This window comes from Odocoileus virginianus, chromosome 24 (assembly GCF_023699985.2).
Source record: "Odocoileus virginianus isolate 20LAN1187 ecotype Illinois chromosome 24, Ovbor_1.2, whole genome shotgun sequence".
Taxonomy (NCBI): domain Eukaryota; kingdom Metazoa; phylum Chordata; class Mammalia; order Artiodactyla; family Cervidae; genus Odocoileus; species Odocoileus virginianus.
Genome location: NC_069697.1, coordinates 51507197 through 51528851, shown reverse-complemented (window position 1 = coordinate 51528851; position 21655 = coordinate 51507197). Strand labels below are relative to the sequence as shown.

General features: G+C 41.5%; 1 protein-coding gene across 11 annotated transcripts in view; it reads right to left on the bottom strand.

Moving 5' to 3' along the window:
* Positions 1-21655, bottom strand: part of R3HDM2 (R3H domain containing 2) — a 156875-nt gene that overhangs the window by 46324 nt on the left and 88896 nt on the right. The window contains exon 1 of one of the 11 annotated variants that reach the window (XM_020878355.2): positions 19359-19460. The exons of 9 other annotated variants lie outside the window; for them this stretch is intronic. The gene's annotated coding sequence lies outside the window, so the exon portion shown is untranslated. Of the gene's footprint in view, positions 1-7774; positions 7800-19358; positions 19461-21655 lie in introns of those variants that run through there. One more of the 11 variants, XM_020878358.2, reaches the window with a different exon arrangement.

Here is a 21655-nt window from a genome sequence, read left to right as displayed (position 1 = left end):
TAAATTCTTTCTTTTATCTTAAGCAAACTGAAAAGGTAAGAAGAGTTTGTAGTCATCTGCTCTTCAGAAAGACTGGGTCTCTCCCTGGAGGAAGGGAGAATCTTTGTTTTGCTATTCACCATTTGAGTTCAGTCACTTTACTGTGTCCCAAAGACACAGAGATTTATATTGCAGGGATTGCTAGCTCTTGTCACTTGCTATAGCTACCTGGGAAATCCTGTAATAAGGTCAACATAGTAATCTCAGCACATATTCAGAAACAGAAGCTAATGCTCTATACAGAGATTCATGTTCTCAACAACTGTTGAAGTCAAACATGCTTAGCTCCAACAATGGTTTATAATAGAGGCTGCTCCTTACGTGGACTACTGACTGTACTTGAATCCTAAATAATTCTTTCCCCTCTTTAAAAAGATAAGACTGGAAACCCTCTCAGATGTCATATCTCTTGGCATGTGACCCTAGAAACTAAGCTAAACAAACAGAAGTGCTTCAAGAAAATTGCCATGCCAGACATTTTTTCCTCCTCCAAATCAGTTTCAAGGATAAGACCCAGAAGGCTCTTAAGAAGCATGTGTAACCTCAACCTGGCATAAATTAGTCTGCAAGATTATTGCTTTGTTCACCTTTTGGTAGCTCTTGAGCAGCTGCCTGGAGACTTAGTTTAAAAGGCCAGAGTCACTCATACCATCAGTCATACAGCTGAATTTAAAGATGAGAAACACTGGAAGATACTGACTACACAAGGAAAATGGCTGACATTTTATTTTTTAATTGATTCAGCGTCTGGAGATTTCTATAAAACGACTTCCCTGGTGGTGCAGTGGTTAAGAATCCACCTTCCAATGCAGGGGATATGAGTCTGATCCCTGGCCAGAGAGCGAAAATCCCACATGCCATGGGGCAACTGAGCCCATGTACTCTGAAGCCCACGCACCCTGAAGCCATGTACTCTGAAGCCCACGTACCCTGAAGCCATGTACTCTGAAGCCCACGTACTCTGAAGCCATGTATTCTGAAGCCCACGTACCCTGAAGCCATGTACTCTGAAGCCCACATACCCTGAAGCCCACGTACCCTGAAGCCATGTACCCTGAAGCCTTGTACCCTGAAGCCATGTACCCTGAAGCCATGTACCCTGAAGCCATGTATTCTGAAGCCATGTACTCTGAAGCCTACGTACCCTGAAGCCATGTACTCTGAAGCCATGTACCCTAAAGCCCATGTACCCTGAAGCCTTGTACCCTGAAGCCATGTACCCTGAAGCCATGTATTCTGAAGCCCACGTACCCTGAAGCCATGTACTCTGAAGCCATGTACCCTAAAGCCCATGTACCCTGAAGCCATGTACTCTGAAGCCATGTACTCTGAAGCCCACGTACCCTGAAGCCTTGTACCCTGAAGCCATGTACCCTGAAGCCATGTATTCTGAAGCCATGTACTCTGAAGCCCACGTACCCTGAAGCCATGTACTCTGAAGCCATGTACCCTGAAGCCCACGTACCCTGAAGCCCACGCACTCTGAAGCCCACGCTCTCTGAAGCCCACGCACTCTGAAGCCCACGTACCCTGAAGCCCACGCACTCTGAAGCCCACGCTCTCTGAAGCCCACGCACTCTGAAGCCCACGCTCTCTGAAGCCCACGCTCTCTGAAGCCCACGCTCTCTGAAGCCCACGCACTCTGAAGCCCACGCTCTCTGAAGCCCACGCGCCACAACTCCAGAGAAGCCAGGGCACTGCACCATAAGCTGCGCGCGCCACAAGGAAGGCCTGACGCAGCCACATAAGTTTTTTAAAAGTTACAACCTACAGAGCTTATGGTCATTGGCTGCCCATGGGAACTGCATACACACATATACTTGTCTTTTCTCTCCATGGATAAATCAAGCTTCATCTCTCTTCAGTCTGAAGGATAGTAAAACTTAGTACATCCCTTCTCTGTACCTCTTAGCTAGGAAACATCAGTAAAGATGCGAATTGGAAGAGTTCTTAGATACAACCTCATGCCATCCTCCCCAAAGAAGAGTCCCTTTGTGTGAGTTCCTGAGAGGAACTTTCTTTCTTCTAGAAAACTCCCAGAACAGGATCAACTCACCATTTTATAGTCTTAACTTGTGACTCAGCTGGTAAAGAATCCGCCTACAATGTGGGAGACCTGGGTTCCATCCATGGGTTGGGAAGACCCCTTGGAGAAGGGAAAGGCTATCCACTCCAGTATTCTGGCCTTGAGAATTCCATGGACTGTATAGTCCATGGGGTCACAAAGAGTTGGACACAACTGAGTAATTTTCACTTTCTACTTTTACTGTTGTATAGTTTCTTCCTATAGAAAGCTATAAACAGTTTCAATCCTGACCCTGAACGTGCCTTAAGAGTCAAACAAAATTAAGTTTACTACTTTTACCACATGATAGATCTTTAATATTTTTCTTTTTCAGGCTTAAATAACCTTAAACAGATTACTCTGTCAGAAAGAAAAGGTTAGAGGTGGGGAGTGGGGAAAACTGGATGAAGGTGGTCAAAAGGTACACACTTCTAGTTCAAAAATACATTAAGTACTGGAGATGTACTTATGATGACTATAAGATGTACTTAAGATGACTATAGAGATGACGATAGTTAACTGTATGGTATATTTTGAAAGCTGCTAAACGAGTAGCTCTTAAAAGTTACCATCAAAAGAAAAAAATTTTTTTGGCCTGGAATTGTATTTAATTGAATTTTAAAAATTCACTCAACATAAATTAAACACTTTGAAGTGAATTCAGTGGATTTAGTATATTCACAATGTTGTGGAACCATCACCTCTGTCTAGTTACAAAACATTTTCATCAGCCTAGAAAGAAACCGTCTATGAGGACATGGATGTTAACTAAACTTATTGTGCTAATCATTTCATAGTATATGTATGTGAAATTATTAAGCAGTACACTTTAAAATTATACAGAACTACCTATCAATTAAATCTCAATAAAACTGAAAAAATGGTAGAAAGTGGTATGGAAAAATGCAAAGTAGCAGTTGTTTCTTTTTCCAGGATGGGCTTCAATTACCAAACAGGTATACTGTCAAATCAGAATAATAACTTTGTAGCTCCTCTTTACATCTAAGACAGAAAAGGCTCAACTGTCTGGACACCTGGACTAATAACTTCATGGTGTCCAAGCACTGTTATTCAGTGAAAGCACTAATGAAAAAATTCAACTAAAACCAAAAACCAGTCTTTCATAACAGCCACCTGTGGAAGATGGTCACACATTCCACCCTAAGTTGTAGGGAGTCACATGGTTTCCTTCACTCACTGGGAAACAGGAAAACTTGAACTCTAGATCAAGACATCCATAAAACAGACAGTGATGAATGCACCCACTTTTAAGGATTGTGACAGCCATCTCCACTGAGACTACTGGCCTCTCAAAGGCCTGTGTGAACAGACTGGTTCTCATTCCAAGGAGAGAGGAGGCGGCAGAGGGGCAGCACAGCGGGCCTCGCGCTGGCTGCCGCCCCCGTCTCCTCTTTCTCCCACAGGCCTCTGGCCCAGATTTCATCTTGGCGTTTGCCTTCCTCTGAGGACACGATCAGCAAAGGCGACCCTATCCCTGAGTCCTGTGAGGTGGATCCTAGTAAGCTAGACTAATCGTGGTAATCCTGTTTTCTTTTGTGATTGGGTTGGGAAGGGACAAGTGACTCAACTGTTACCAGCTAGACATGAGAGGACTTTGCTGGGTGGGTGGCTTTAAAGAAAGGCCATTGTATTAAAAAAAAAAAAAAGCCACTAGAGAAATGGTTTTCTTCTGCTGAAGGGTGTCTTCTGTGTAGATGATGCCTGGACTGCAAGAACCTACCAACACATGGAGAAGGGTGCATCAGAGAGAATAAGCTAGTAATGAGAGTTCAGAGTGTTACTTACTATTCTAGAGTTAAGACCCATCACAAGATACACGGAGCTCAGATCTGTATTACTTCGCTGGGGCTCTGTTTTGTTCTATAATTTTAACTACAGTCACTCCTAACCCTGTAATCCTATGCAGAAGGCTCTCTTTATCTGTTGGGGCATAAGGATCCCTGGAAACAATTTTTTCTGGGCCAAAACAAAGCAAAAGTTGCAACCAAGGGACAAGATAATTTATTAGCAGGAAGAAAGGCAGAAAAGAAAGAAAGGTCTTTAAAGAGTAAACATAAAGTCAGCAGATAAGGGCTAAAAGGCAAAGAAGCAATTTCCGCTGTGGATGGCTTATTCAGTGAAGAAAGGAACTATCTCATATATAACTTGACTAAAACAAAGCAGGACAGTGAGCCCCCAAGACAGCCTACATGTGTGCTTCCCTACGACCTGTCTGTGTGCACTGCACATTTCACCCTGGCAGACAGCTCAAGTTCAAGGCAGAGTGTCTCCTGAGGACACTCAGTGGCTCGAAGCTGCAGAGAGGGACTGTCAGAAGCGAGGGGCAAGGAGAGGGAGTGAGGAAATAGGATGATACAGGAGAAGATGATTGGAAGCCAAGATTTGGCAATTTTTTTCAGGGAGAATATTGCATATTCCCCATAAATTTTTTAACTGCCAAGGTAAGTACCTTCCAGAGCACAGTGAGATTATATATCCTTCCATCAACTCTATAAAAACCTTCTAGGCATTGTGCCAAAAAGAATATATAGAGGATATTCAGAGATAGAAGGGCAATTTAATTTTCTTCCTTTTAATCTATGACCAGGTAGAGAGAATGCAAGAAAGAAGAAAATAACTAGAGGCTAAAAATTCCGACTTACTCTGTGGCAAAATCCCTGTAAACTTTCTAATCCTTTTCTAATTTATACATCAACAGTAAGTTACTCCCAACTGATACTCACATTGAAAAAATATTTAAAATCTAGGGGCTCAGGAGAATGGATAAACAAATTGTGGTATATTCATATAACAGAATACTATTCAACAATTTGAAACATGAACTTTTGGTATCTGCTTTCCTCTGAGGACACATGATTAGGGAAGGTGGCCCTATCCCTGGGCCCCTAGAAGGTGTATCAGTCTTGGTAATTTTGTTTCTTTTTTGAGACTTGAGAACAAACAACTGATTCAATCACCACTGACCCCACTGGCTGTATACTGACACACACAAAAACATGCATGGCTTTCAAAATTGTATGGTAGGTAGAAGAAAGCAAATCTCTTTCCCTAAAAATACAGACTATGTCAATCCACTTACATGAATTTCAAGAGCAGGCAAAACTATCCGACAGTGGTTTAAATCAGAAAAGTTTGGGGGTAAACCCAAAGATTTGATTCAAAAGAGACGTAAGGGATCCCTTCTTTAGGAGTGGTGGAAATATTCTGCTTTGTTTGGGGTAGTGGTCACATGGGTGTACACAAATGTCAAAACTTAGTTATTAACTGAGTGCTTAATATCTGTGTATTTTACTCTCTGTTATTTAAACACACATACATGCACAAAGAGAAAACAACGCCCTGAGGAGTCAGGACCGTGGGGACAAGATACTCACAGGTTTAAAAGGACAGGTTGAGAACGGAACAGACTGTTCAGGCCCTCCTGATGGCTCAGCCTGCTCACGCGCTCTGGCACTGGGGTCAGGGCGAAGGAGAAGCCACCAATGCGCGCTGAGCACAACTATGACCCTGTAGTGAACCTGGGGACTTTATGCACGTCAAACCACATCCACCAAGAGCAGCTCAGGAATCTGCCCAAGGTCACACTACTGTGAAATGACGGAATCACACTTCCGGCGCTGATGCCAAAGTCTACGTTCTTTCTATGACTCTGATGACTGTTTCTATACATTACTTTAATCCTAACAAAATGTTATAGGGTATTTTTCAGATGAAGAAACCAAAGCTCTGAGGAATTAAATAACTTTCCCTATTTAATACAATGAGGGGGCAAAGGCAAGATTCTAGCCTACCTGTGTCTGACCCCAAAACCAAAGCTCCAGGTGTCCCAAGGCAGACATTCAGGAGTGTTCTGGGACATGGAGTAGGGTGGGAGCAGCGCAGATCCAAGGTCTCCCTTCAGAGAATGTCAGTGGAGGGCATATTTTGGGGCTTGCAAACTCTCCCATTTTTTGCCTTAATCTGAGTCACCTCCCAGGACTTTAAGTTTTTTATAATTTATAGAGAATATCTTGTTTGATCTTCTCAAGGTATAAAATATCATCATTTAATAAATAAAATACATTGTTGAGGGTCACACAGTCTATAAAAGAAGCTAGAATTCAAACCAGGTCTTCTTGATTCCAAAATCCCATGTTCTTTCCACTACAGTGTCCAAAGGACAAAAAGCAAAAAGTATAGTAACTGTATGTCTGAAAAGGAAAACTGGTTCAACTGCCCTTGGGACAAGGACAAGAAAGAAGGCTGTACTGAGTTATGAGACATACAGGTCCAACACTCCCTTCCTGTCAAAGAGAGAAAGCAAAATATGGCGGAACAGAGTATTAGGTACTCACGGAACACATAAAGCTATAGCTATGTGACACTCACCAAGTCTTTTAAAGAGTTCAGAAGTCAGATGGCATAGGTTTCATGAGTACTAAGTCAATAAAAGCAACAACAACAACTATGCCAATTCTCCAAATCAAGGAGGCACGAGAGAGCCATTCTACTCTATAAAAGGACTCACCGGTGTGTGAGGGAGGCCACGGGAGTTGGCTGATGCCCACAGCACTTGCTCAGGCAAAGTAAAGAGAGAAACAGGATTAAAATGCTCTGAACACGTGCCCTCTTTCTTTGCTCAGCGCCTATTATGGTGGTATTTGCCCCAAAATGAGAGCTGCAGGTGCCCTGATTAATGGACTGAAGTGTCAGTTGGGCTTCACTATAGTTTTATCTGCTTCCCTACATTCTTGGCCAAAAATGCCCATTTTATTTCCTTGAGCAAAATAGAACAAATCACATTTCCTCCTCTTTCAAAGAAAAAGCAGCAGTGCTCCAACAGTGGAGCACCTCTACTACTTGCATTTTCTTTAGTTTCATCACACTAATGCCACTATGTAGAAGATAACACAGAATTTTAGAAATGGAAAAGACTTTGAAAGTTCACACTGTCTTTTCCCACATCCTGGCAAAACTGCTCCCAACTAAACCCAGACAAGACATGCTAGGAAAGAAAACAAACAAACAAAAAATCACAATTTACCTACTGCTTATGGCATTTCAAGATGCCTTCTCTTGCAAACTTAAACACCATGCAGCTAAGTGTGTATTGCCCACTGTGATGAACTCGGAGGTCAACATTACCACCTATGAGGTGGAGAGGGCACCTAAGCCAACAATTTAGTTTTAAAATAGTCTTTCAAAATCTAAAACTGAATGTGAGTTTGGACAGTGAAATAAGGTAAGAACAATCTAATTTCACATGAAGGAACTGGAAAACTTTAAGAATCATTACTCCTTAAGCCTCCCCTACAAAGGAGAGCCTGCTGTTCATTCCCCAATATCCAATCACCTCTTCCTTAATACAACTATTGATTTTCAGTTGGGCACATGGCTGACTGTAAAAATGTTACACATATTCTAACTTTCATTATAGCTAAAAATGAGTGTGTGACTAGGTTCTCGTCCATGGGATACAAGTAGAAACAAGTATTATTATGGCTGGATTGTGTCCTCTCACAATTCACAAGCTGAAGCCCTACCCACCCCCCTACCCCAGTACTTCAGAATGTGACTGTATTTGGAGATAGGGCCTATAAAGAGGTGATTAAATTAAAATAAAGCCTAATCTGGCTGGTATCCTTATAAGAAGAGGAAACTGAAACATACAGAGAGATATCAGAGGTGTGTGGGCACAGAAGAACCATGGGGGGCACAGTGAGCAGAGACCATCTGGAAACCAGGAGGGGCTTCAGGAGAACTCCAAGCTGCTGACACCTTCATCTTGAGACTTCCAGCCTCCAGAACTGTGAGAAAATAAATCTCTGTTGTTCACACACTCCTGTTTGTAGTATTTTGTTACAGCACCCCCAGGAAACTAATAAAAATAGTAAATACAACTTGCATGAAGTATCCTTAATGGGAACGGATGGCCCTTCTTCACCCATCCCTGATTCTTGATGTCTTGAATGCAGAAGTAAAGGTTGGCACTTTGCTCATCATCTGAGGCTGTGAGATGATAGGACTGAAAACCAACAGAAGAACCCTAACTCCTTGATGAGACCAACCCTGGACTGGACTGGCTACCTCTAGATTTCCTGAATGTAAGAGAAAGACTTTTTTTTATCTTGTTTAAGATACTATTTAAGTTTTGCTGTAATTCATATTAAAAGCACACACACTCTCTTAAAAAATGATAAAAAATAATACCAGGCCATCTTACCTGCCCCCTGAGAAATCTGTATGCAGGTCAAGAAGCAAGTTAGAACTCGACATGGAACAACAGACTGGTTTCAAATTGGGAAAGGAGTACATCAAGACTGTATATTGTCACCCTGCTTATTTAACTTATATGCAGAGTACATCATGTGAAATGCCGGGCTGGATGAAGCACAAGCTGGAATCAAGATTGCCAGGAGAAATATCAATAACCTCAGATATGCAAATGACACTACACTTATGGCAGAAAGTGAAGAAGAACTAGAGAGCCTTTTGATGAAAGTGAAAGAGGAGAGAGAAAAAGCTGGCTTAAAACTCAGCATTCAAAAAACGAAGGTCATGGCATCTGGTCCCATCACTTCACGGCAGATAGATGGGGCAAAAGTGGAAACAGTGGCTGACTTTATTTTGGGGGGCTCCAAAATCACTGCCCATGGTGACTGCAGCCATGGAATTAAAAGACGCTTGCTCCTTGGAAGAAAAGCTATGACCAACCTAGACAGCATATTAAAAAGCAGAGACATTACTTTACCAACAAAGGTTCATCTAGTCAAAGCTATGGTTTTTCCAGTAGTCATATACGGATATGAGAGTTGGACTATAAAGAAAACTGAGCCCCGAAGAATTAATGCTTTTGAACTGTGGTGTTGGAGAAGACTCTTGACAGTCCCTTGGACTGCAAGGAGATCAAACCAGTCGATCCTAAAGGAAATCAGTCCTGAATATTCACTAGAAAGACTGATGCTAAAGTTGAAACTCCAATACTTTGGCCACCTGATGCAAAGAACTGACTCATCTGAAAAGACCCTGATGCTGGGAAAGATTGAAGGCAGGAGGAGCAGGAGACAACAGAGGATGAGATGATTGACAGCATCATACATTCAATGAACATGAGTTTGAGTAGGCTCCAGGAGTTGGTGATGGACAGGAAAGCCTGGCATGCTGCAGTCCATGGGGTGGCAAAGAGTCAGATATGACTGAGCGACTGAACTGAACTGACTGTAAGGAAAAGGCTGAGCATCATTAAAGGGTGAGTTAGGGATGGCTTCCCCTTCAAGGATCACTGCCTTGTTGTGGCGAAGGGGTGCGCATAAGTCCTTAAAGCTATGAGCCACACCATGCAGGGTCAACCAAGACGGACAGGTCATAGCAGAGAGTTCTGACACACGTGACCCACTGGAGGAGGGAATGCAAACCCCCTCAGTATAACCAGAGAACCATGAGAATCTTACATACTGGGCTTCAGCATCATGTGAACCAAGAACTTCCAGATGTCCAAACTGGGTTTAGAAAAGGAAAAGAACTAGAGATCAAGTTGCCAACATTCACTGGATTATAGAGAAAGGAAGAGAATTTCAGAAAAACACCTATCTCTGTTTCATCGACTACACTAAAACCTTTGACTGTGTCAATTACGAAAAACTGTGGAAAGCTGTTAGAAAGATGAGAATATCAGACCATCTTACCTGTCTCCTGAGAAACCTATATGCAGGTCAAGAAGCAACAGTCAGAACCCTGTATGGAACAAGTGATTGGTTCGAGACTGAGAAATGAGTAGGACGGGACTGTCTGCTGTCACTCTGATTAACCTATACCCTGAGCACATCATGAGAAATGCCAGAATCAAGATACGGAGAAACATCAACAACCTCAGATATGCGGATGATACCACTGTAAGGGCAGAAAGTGAAGAGGAACTAAAGAACCTCTTGATGAGGGTGAAGGAGGAGAGTGAAAGAGCCGGCTTAATACTAAAGGTTACAAAAACTAAGATCGTGGCATCTGGCCCCATTACTGCATGTCAAATAGAAGGGGAAAACGTGGAACTAGTGACAGATTTCCTCTTCTTGGGCTCTAAAATCACTGCAGACAGTGACTGCAGTCATGAAATCAGAAATCAGAAGACTACTGCTTCCTGGCAGGAAAGCGATGACAAACACACCTAGACAGTGTGTTGAAAAGCAGAGACATTACTCTGCCGATAAAGGTCCGTACAGTCAAAGCTATGGTCTCACCAGTGGTCATGTACGGTTGTGACAGCTGGACTGTACAGAAGGCAGAACAGCAAAAAATCAATGCTTTTGAACTGTGGTGCTGGAAAAGACTCCTGAAAGTTCCTTGAGCAGCAAGGAGATCAAACCAGTCACTCCTAAGGGAGATCAACCCTGAATACTCACTGGAAGGACTGAGGCTGAAGCCCCAGCATTTTGGTCATCTGATGTGCACAGACGACTCACCGGAAAAGCCCCGACTCTGGGAAAGATTGAGGGCAGAAGGAGAAGAGGGCGTCAGAGGATGAGACGGCTGGAAGGCATCCCCAGTGCAATGGATATGAACTTGGGCAAACTCCAGGAGATGGTGAGGGACAGGGAGGCCTAGCAGGCTACAGTCCATGTGGTCACAAAGAGTCGGACATGACTGGGTGACCGAATAACAGTAACAAGGGATGGCTTTCACAGTTCCTTCTTCTGCCTGGTTACTCAGTCTTTTCAGGTCTTTACTCAGATGCCAGCCCAGGGAGCTTTCTTCTGGTTACAGCAACTAAAATTACAAAATCCCAAATACTTCCCATTCTATTTTTCTAAGGCCTCCCCCACAAAAAAGTTAGTCAGATACCAAACAGATTTTTTGCTCCTCTCTGCTTAACACATGAATCTGAAGTTTGGTATTATTCCTCTGAGACAGAAAGTAACAGTGTGAGAAGTTCACAACTCACTTAGACTTAAATGGTTCAAAGGAGGGAAACAGACTCATGGACCTTTTGAGGTCTCTCTCAATCCTTCAAATCTGTAAATAAACAAGCATGGGAACACTGGAGGAGAGAACAAGGCCCATCACAATGTCTCAGGTATTCCTGACACAAATGCAAGAAGGAAAACACACATACTCTTTTTTCATTTGCAAGATCTAGAAGGGGTACTTTCTTTATATGAATGAATCATTTTCAGTCATAAGGTACAGAGGAAGATCCAGGCCATGATCTGCCATGACAACGAACTAATAACACTGAATTAAGTGAAATCTCGCTCTCTTTTATGTTGATAAACATGAAAAAGCTAGAGAAGTGAAGATGGAGAACTCAGAAGCTGGTCCCAGATCATTCTCCAACACCAGACCAAATAATGTGCAATATAACATTTGCACGGACTACCATATCAGAGTGGGAGAGAAAAAAGAAAAAACAAGGAAAAAAATCTGCCCATTTCTGACTCAGCTCTAAAGCTACCAAAATAAGCGAGGCAGCTTCAGCCATCAAGACAAATCTCCTCCAGCCTAGAGCTTGACTTAGACTTGGCAAGCCCCACTGACTGCAGCAGCAGCTGAATCCACAGGCAGGTGAGAGGTGCTTCCCACCACAGCTTCTCCCAGTCAAGTCAAAGAAGACGACAACGCATTACAACAACTTCTATATTAGGCAGCAAACTTTGAAAGGGAAGAGAAAACCACCTTATACCATTCTTGAAACAATTTAGTTCACAACTCTATGTACAGCATTAATGTCATGTATCCCTGAATAAACGAACTCTGCAAGGGTAAATAATGATGTTTTCATGTTCTAACTGCTCATTGGCCCAGGGTCAGCCAATCCGATCCGGAACTCCATGGCAACAGGCTCTGTCACTACGAGCTACAAGAGGATATTCCCCTTGCCGCCACCTTGTTTTTTTTTTTTAAATAAAACATTTTCCACAGAAACTGCTGCAAATATTGTCAAAGAATAGTCTTCATAGGCAAATAAGAAATGCTGATACACTAAAAATGAATAGTAGGGGGAAAGAGTGAATAGCAATGACAATGAATCTATGCAAATAACAAGGGATCTCCCAAACTCCAGAAATCATCTCTTGTTTAGCTTCAAACGAGAAATTCAGGAATCTTTGCACTGTGAAAAATCATCAGTAGGAAAAATTGTGGGATTAGTATAAGTAAAGTGCCTAGCTGAAATTCCAATATTGAAGTGTCCACATGTATGGAGAAAGCTAAACATTTTAAGGCTGCTAATCACTGTAATGAAACTGTGTCATCTGCTGACATGGATAGACTTAGTGACTATCATAGAGAGTGAAGTAAGTCAGAAAGAGAAAAATAAATATCGCACATTAATGGAATCTTAAAAAAATGATACAGATGGTCTTCTCTGCAACGTTGAAACAGAGACCCAGACACAGAGAACAAACTGTATGGATGCCAAGGTGGAAAGGGGTGGGCGGGATGAACTGGGTGGCAGAGACCGACATATAAACACGGCTATGGATAACACAGGTAACTAGTGAGCACCTACTGTATAGCACAAGGAGCTCGACTCAGTGCTCCACGGTGACTTAGGCAGGAAGGAAATCCCAAAAAGAGGGGTGTATGTACAGGTGTAACCAATTCACTGTGCCGTACAGCACAAACTGACGCAGCAGGATAGAGCAGCTATAGTAAAAAAACCTCTCCCACCTTTGTAAGAGGGCTTCCCAGGTGGCTGAGTGGGTTTGATCCCTGGGTCAGGAAGGTCTCCTGGAGGAGGGCATGGTAACCAACACAAGTATTCTTGCCTGGAGAATCCCATGGACAGAGGGGCCTGGCTACAGACCCTGGGGTCGCAAAGGGGAGGACACGACTGAAGCGACGGAGCACAGCTTCTGTACGTTTCCCATTTTCTTTGAAATGTTAAAGTGAGCATCGAGGTCCACAGGTTTCAGGCTCTTGTTTTCCATACTCTCAAATCACACTTGTAATTCTGTATCTGTACTCTTTTCAACACTCCCCTCCCCCATCGCCCTCCACTATCCACAGAGAAAAAACTGCTGTCCAAATGAGCAAATGCAGTAGTTTCCGTCCCCCACTCCCAATTCTGTAGCTTTGCTTTCCATGGTTTCAGTTACCCAGTCAACTGTAGTCCAAAAATATTGAATGGAAAACTCCAGAAATAATTCGTAAGTGCTGTTCTGAATAGCATGATGAAATCTCAAGCCACCCTACTAAGTCCTGCCCAAGATAGGTATCACCCCTTTGTCCATCATATCCCATCAGTTATCCCCTATCAGTTACTTAGCAGTCTTCTCAGTTATCAGATCGACTGTCACGGTATCTCAAATGCTAGTGTTCATATAAGCCTTATTTTACTTAACAATGGTCTCAAAACACAAGTAGTAATGCTGGCAATTTGGATATGCCAAAAAGAAGCCATAAAGTGCTTCCTTTAGGTGAAAAGGTAAAAGTTCTCAACTTAATAAGGAAAAAAAAAAAACCACGCTGAGGTCACTAAGAATGAATCTTCTGTAAAGTTGTGAAAAAGGAAAAATAAATCTGTGCTAATTTTGCTGTCACACCTCAAACTGTAAAAGCTATGGCCAGTGTATTATAAGTGCTTAGTAGTTAAGGTGGAAAAGGTATTACATTTGTACAATAAGATATTCTAAGAGAGAAAGAAAACTTTTCCTAATATAATTGCCCTTGTTAATCTCTTACTATGTCTAATTTATAAATTAAACTTTTTCATAGGTATGGATGCCTAAGAAAAAGTACATAGTATATACAGGGCCTGGTACTATCCAGGTTTCAGGAATCCACTAGGAGATCTTGGAACATATACCCCGTGGATAGGGAAGATCTGCTGTAATATATTTGCTCTTCACAGTCCATATGTCCCAATTCCTTCACCCTCAGTTGCAGATCTCCTTGAAGTAAAGAGGATTCAAGATAATTATAAACTAGATACGGAGACTAGACCAAAAAGCACATCCTTCTCCCTAGTGGTGCTCATTAATATTCTAAAATCCACCTGATGTATTACAAGGTATCCCCCTTTCCTCACATGCTTTTTGCTAGTAACTGATACAAAATCTCTGTAATAAGCAACTCTGGGCCATATCTTTTGGTATATGGAGGTAAATGAACGTTATCAAGTAGACAGAATCTGAGGTGTCAGGGTAGAAATTTAGCTGGGAAACTGTACATTTTCATTTGGTTCACACTGTTGGGTTTTTGGTTTTAACAGTGGTAAAATACACATAACATAAAAATTACCATTTCAATAATTTTTAAGTGTAAATTTCAGTAGTATTAAGTACATTCACATTATTATGCCTTCTGGAAAGAACATGGCCTAGGCAATATAAGCCATGATGTTAAGACTACAGTCATTTTTTTCTGTGACTATTTACTAAACATGTATTTACTGCATAAGTCACATATTAAGAACTACAGATATTATGAAGAATAAATAGTCAAATTTTAAGAATATCTGACACTGCTGCCCAGTAAAAATAGCCACGGGTATTTCCAGAATGTTTTTCATGTGCTGAAAGTAGCTTCTTAGATGCACATCTCAGGTCCCAAGCAAGTCCAAAGCAGACAGAAGTTCTACATTTCTTTTTTTATCATCAGCTGAGTTCCAAGAGGTCCATAAGAGTGGACTAACATGAAAAGCAACGGAAATTCTTAACTGTTTCAAGCTTCCTAAGACTTTTTAAGGAGACAACCCAGAAACAGGGGATAAGAGCAACCTGTAGTGGGACTCATAAATTATATCAAAGCTAAAAAAATTTTAAATCACTGCAGAAAAATCATTACTAGGCCCCTGCTACATCAGTTTCCTTTACACCTTCATATGAGAACACCAAAACATTTCACTCTGGTCCTAAAGGTTGTTTTGTTTTGTTTTGTTTTAATATCCTAGGCCAGACAAAACGCTACATGTCTCACTGATGCTCCTGTCCAATATGAAAGGGTTCTGATCCAGAAGGTGATCTTCCTCAGTACATAGGAGCTACTGTTTATCAAGCATTTACTGCATTCCAAACACTATGCTTAGGAATTTAAAAGTCATCATTTATTTTCACTTTAACAGATTCTGAAATTTTACTTTCAGATGCTAACAGAAAGACGTTTATGACTGGAGAAGTACTATAGGCTTTATGGGCTTCCCTGGCAGCTCAGCTGGTAAAAGAATCTGCCTGCAATGCAGGAGACCCGGGTTCAATTCCTCGATTGGGAAGTTATCCCTGGAGGGCAGCGTGGCAGCCCACTCCAGTGTTCCTGCCTGGAGAATCCCCATGGACAGAGGAGCGTGGTGGGCTACAGTCCATGCGGTCGCAAAGAGTCGGATATGACTGAGCGACTAAGCACTCACATAGGCTTTATACTCACAGAAAAGACACACAAGTAGAAATAGAAAAGAAAAATCACCCATATTCTGTAGCTCAGAGATAACTGCTACTAGTAACACCAATGTTTTGAGGTATGCTTTTTAAAACTTGGTCTCCATATTCAAATGGAATTTGGATGTTCAGATACATCTGGATGTTTCTACGCCTAACAATTTTTATGTAATTTACATTATACAGAACATTTTAAAAATACCATGCTTTTTTCTACTACTGGAACTGTTACATTCCACCATTACTAATTACTGTTACCAACTACGAGATTCTACTACATACTGGTACCGTGATTTATTTACCATTTCCTTCTTACTGGATATTCAGGAAGCTGTTTATTTTTATAATAAAATAATATTATAATAAAATAAGGCTGTGACGGGTATCTGTGCACCTACATCTTTATTCACATTTCTCATCAACGCCCTAGGATAAATATGTCCAAGAGTCTTAGAAATAAAAAAAATTTCCCCCTTAGTTCATTCCAGAAGCAAGGCCAGCCACATTATCTAATTATAGTGTTTCTCAACGTTCCCCCAGCAACACATAATGTCCACTTAGCACATCCCTTGGCAATGGCTGGACTTTGAGGACATTCACCTGGGCAGTGCTTCTTACTTTTTATTTTTCTTCAACTTATACCTTCCCTTTTAATAATATTAACTCTCCTTCCCCATATAGTCCACTAGAAAAGATATGTACCCAGTACTCCTTAAAACTCACTGGCCTAAGAAAACTTTACGTATAAAGCTATTTTCTTCACAGTAAACGTTACACACGTCACTAGCTATCGTCAGTGTGCACTGGTAGTTTAGAGAGCGATCGGAAAGGGGGAAGCCTCAAAAACCACCAAAGAGTAAAACTCTAAGTCTTTAACATAAAATTAAAAGAAGGTAAACGGACATGGACATACTGGGTATTTTAATATTTGTGATTTGATATTTGGTCCATTTACGATCCTAGAATTTTTTAACATGGCGAAGAGTCACTTACCATCTTAAGGAAGCTATCTTAAAGGCTTTACATGAATTAACTCTTAATCTTCAAAACAATCCTAGGAGATGGATACTATTATTATCTTCATGTCATGCATTTTACGTATGTAGAAATGGAGCAGTTAAGTAATCTGTCCAAGGTCACAAAACCAGCAACTGGCATACCGAGGATCTGAACTCAGGCAGCCTAAATTCAGAGTCCAAGCATTTAGTTACTGTCTATGCTTTTCCAAAAAAAGAAGTTCCTAAACAGGCTACAAATCAGTGAGTGTAGGTGGGCTAGGGGTACTTCCCAATGTCTCAGCAGAGTAAAGCCTGCAACGCAGTAGACAGGGGAGGCACCAGTTCGATCCCAAGGTCAGGAAGATCCCTTGAAGGAGGAAAATGGCAACACACTCCAGTATTTCATGGACGGAAGAGCTTGGAAAGATACAGTCCAAATGTTAGCAGAGTCAGACATGACTGAGCGACTAACCACACATGCCACTGGTGCGCTAGGAGAGAACTTCCGAGAGAAGCATTTACAAGGTACCTTCTAGACACGGAAACAGCCCCTCTCAATTTTGCCGCAAAGTTCTTCCAACACATATTATATTTTAATTATCACAAACAAGGTGATGCTAAACATCTTTTCCAAAAGCAGTTTTTGATCTTTTCCTTTTCTTGGGGGGATGGGAGAAGTGAGTGAAAAAAGGATAAAAAGAAATAAACCTTATTTCAACACTTTTTCACAGCTTTTCTTTCCTAGACCTTTTCTAAAATCTTGACGGTTAGAAAACAAAGATTAAATAAGAAGGTACTTTTAGTTGAAACAAAAAGATCTCTCAGTAAATTTTCCAATGCTAATGCCGGAAACATTTAAGGAAAACTTTCGGCCTATCCCACCCACTCCCAAATGGAAGGCAAACCAAGTTAAGAAAACCGTCATCTTTTAACTTCACAGCAGCTTTCTTCCCCCTCAAAGGCTATTCCTGTCCTCGCTGCAGACGGGGAACTGCTCCCAGTGACGTCAGAGCAGTCTCCTGGCAACGATTAATGAGGGTTGTCCACCACAGGGGTTTCCTGAAAAGCTAGCAAGAAATTATCCACATATTTGCTGCAACATTTAGATGCAAGGATGTGGTGGAATTTCTATTAACCCTTATAGCCCTGGTCTCTTGCAAGCTTCTAAATAGGTTATTCTTTCAGAATGCTCTTGGCTTAGCCAAGGACAGTATTTCTTTACTTAACCCCTACTTATCGCCAAATAAAATTAGAATTTTGTTAGTTTGAAATATTTATGGCTGTAATAAATATTAATACAATTGAACTACCATAAAAATAGGACTGTATAATATAAGCTAAAAGCAGATATTACTCTTTTCACTTCACACGGAGAACTTAGAATAAATGAAAGCACAGAAGAGAAAAGAAGATCAGGGTAGAAAATAAGCCAGCAAGTTCTTAAAGGCACTTTTCAACATACTGTACCACACACATATTGGATCCAAATACAGGGAAACCTAAAATATTCCTAGGCTCTAATCTACTGTAAATTTTTCACATTGGTCTCTGCAGGCAGCTCTCCAGAGATCAGATTATTAAAATAGAGTTGCATAAAGAGAAAGTGGAAGTTCAAAAACTTAACCCAGAAAAAGGTAAGTTAGATGCACACCTAAGAGTATAACAATTTCTTCCGAAATCTTTGCTTTAGCTTCATACATTCAAACTGAGACTTTCACTCTAACTACTGTGGCAAGCAATTTTATATAACTATCTATTTTTGAGGTCTGAGAAACAGTGTACAAACCGCCTGCTCAGGACCAGAGCAAATAAGGTATAAAAATTTCAAATTCCAAAATCCAATCTAGAATTACTCATGTTTGGTAGGTTCAAGAAATCTCTTTATGAGCCCCCTTTCCATTCCATACTTAGAAAAGGCTATTAAGTACAATTCATTAGCAGCAGGACATAAAGGGTTAATTCAGGCACTCTGCTTCAGCAATCCTGACTTTGGGCTCAGCCTATTCTAAAAGGAAAGAAACAAAACAGCATCCCTGTCATTACAGCATCCCACTCTGGCATCAGTTCTGTTCCACGGTACCCAGTTATCATCAAGGCATAGATGGGAGAACGCACCGCTTCAGATGGATTTTTCTTCTTCCTTCTCTATCCCCTCCCTTTCAGAAGAAAAAGACTGCAAACAAAACCACTACGTCACTGGAGATAGAGGGAATCCCATCTCTACACCCTTTAGGAACCAAGGGCAGCAAACAAACAAACCAATTGTGAGAAACAAACAGGGAATCCAAAGTAAGAGGCAGTAAACCCACAGGAAATCCTATGACGGTCTCAATGTCACAAGGCATGTTCCACTAAAAAGGCTGAATACATTCTCCTTAGATGTTCACAGTCAAACAAGCTTCCTAGACACAGCAAAGGCGACATGTTTCATTTTAACACATTTAAAGACTAGGGGACAGTTATGTAAAGACATAGGACAGAGAGACATATTTACCAACTGGGTGTGGATAGCTGTGGAATGACACAGTGAAAGATATTTATAGGGGATTCCCTGCTTCCTGTAATGTGCGTCAACAGCATCACCGAAAAGAACAGAAATCACCACTATTCTCATAAGCTAAATCTGAATGAAGCATCACTTGAGATAGCCATAGAAAAGGTAGAATCTGACTACGGAAAAGTTCTAGTACACCTAATTTTTAAAATATTTTAAAGATAAAAAACAAAAATCCTCACAAACTTAACACTTGAAAATTATCTTATTTCCCTAAATGTATTATACAGTTAAATTGGCCAAGATACAAAAGATATCTTTCTAGCTTTTCCACTACCCAGTCTGTGGAGTTCAAGGACTTTTATATAAAAGAGAGAAAATTATCCAAAACTCACCCCAGATGGATCTGCACTTAAACCAACAGCGAGCTCACATTATTAATGGAGACCTCATTGTAAGAATCTGTTCTGCCGGAATTTTGCCGGAAGAAATTCCTTCTGGGAAACCTGTGCCTCTTCCCCCGCCCACAGTCCCCTCCCACCCCCTTCCCCCTTGAATGAAACGCTACTGATCCTTGCTGCGGCGTCTCAAGCAAGCTAACTGCTCTGACAAGCAGCTCTGAAGCAGACCACGGCCCAGCTGTTCAGAGGGATGTCACCCAGAGCGCTGCCAACAGTCACACTCACGTGTGCGCGCGCAGGGACACACACACAGGCTACACGAGCGCCCCTTCCACCTCCTCGGCTCGCTCATTCAGGCACTCCAGTGACACGCCAGCTTCCACACTGCTCGGAGGGCAGTTTTTAAAGACACAGCACCAGCTCTTTTCTGCCATATATGCTGAGATGCCAAAACAGTCTTATCAGAGAAGAATAATGAGTTGCGGATGTGTACTGAATTATAAGTTCACATTTAAACTTATTTTGCCTTTTTCACACCTGCAAAATAACTGAAGTCAGAGAAATGGTCTTTGCCTAAAAGCTACTGGGCTGGACTTTAGAAACTAAGGGCAAATCTATATAAAAAGAATTTTCTTTTCAGCAAGCTACATTCAGTAGTCATTTTTCAGTCTGAACACAGGACACTAGCAGCTGTCTCCTCCTTCTCCCGTATCTGCCCCCAGAATGATATCAATGGGTGTAACGAGGAAACCACGCAGGCATCTCACCGACAGACCGATGAGGAAGGACGGGAGGTGGAGACGAGGGTAAAAGGACGGACACGAAGCAGCACAAGAGGCCCAGGGAGGAAGGGCGGCCGTTCCTGAGCGCGGCTCCGGGACGTGACTGTTAACAATTATAAAGTTTAAAAACTAGGTCCTAATTTTTAAGAGCCTGACAATAGGGAGTAGGCCAGCAATAGACATTGTTGGTGGTGCAAGGTCTGCAAAATCACCAAGTAACATATAAGTGGGGTTCAGACATCCTGAGAAAAACACATCTGTCACAGAGACACAACTAGTCAGTCATTCATACACTGTCTGTTCTGTGTTTGTGCTCTGACTACAGGCCAGACACTACGATGCGTTCTAGGGATGTAAGATAAATAAATTAAAGGTCATATGGAAGAAGGAAAAAAAGGGAGGACTCTGGTTTTGACTCTGAATGAGGTGAGAAGCCACCAGCGGTTTTGGAAAAGCTGACCATGAGGGCCAAGCGGACCCCAAAGAGGCGTCTGGCTCTCACACTCAGTGAGGCGAGAGGCCACTGGAGGCTTTTAAGAGGAGACATGGCATGTTTCTGACCTATATAGATATATATGTATATATATATATGTTGTTGTTTTTTTCTGCCTCCAAATTTTTGTTTGAGAAGTTTCTAACATACAGAATTTGCAAAAATAGTACAAGTCACCCAGATTCACATGCAGGTTTAGTACATATGTGCTATAGTATGTATACATTATTTTCAGAACTATTTGAGATGCTCTCATAATGACCTTCATACCTGAAATAATTCACCATGTATCTCCTAACAGTTTGATCTGGGAGACCCAGGCTCACTCCCTGGGTTGGGAGGATCCTCTGGAGAAGGAATGGCAACCCACTCCCGCACTCTAGCCTGGAGAATCCCATGCACAGAGGAGCCCAGTGACCTACAGTCCATGGGGTCACAAAGTGTCGGACACGACTGGGCAACTAACACAGACGCAAACCCCCTATGAGTTAGTGGGCAGTGCATATGCAAAGCAGATCTAAATGGCACTGCAAAAGCTAAGAAAACTGAAACAACTTTGGAATCACCATCCACTGGAGGCTGGACAGAATTTGCAAGCTGAACCCAACCAGGTCAAGTGTCTGCTAAAATAAAAGTCAACATTCGCCACAGCATTTAACAAGATCCAGATCCTTATAAAATTTGAAAATTTCAGGATATGATCCAAAATTACTTAGAATACAAAGAAGCAAAATAATCTCAATCTGCATAATAATCTCAATCTGCATAGGAAGAGAGATGAACAGATGCGACATGGAGTTGACATGACAGCTATTAAATCATCTATTACAAAAAATGTTGCCAAAATGTAGAGAAATCACTCCTGAAACTAACAGAATCTTTCAGGAAAGAAAGAGAGGCTATGAAAAGGAACCAAATGGAAATTTTAGAACTAAAAAAATAGAGCAACAAAAACATAAACACTCACTTGATGAGTTCAATAGCAGAACAGAAATGAGAGAAGAGTCAGTGAATCT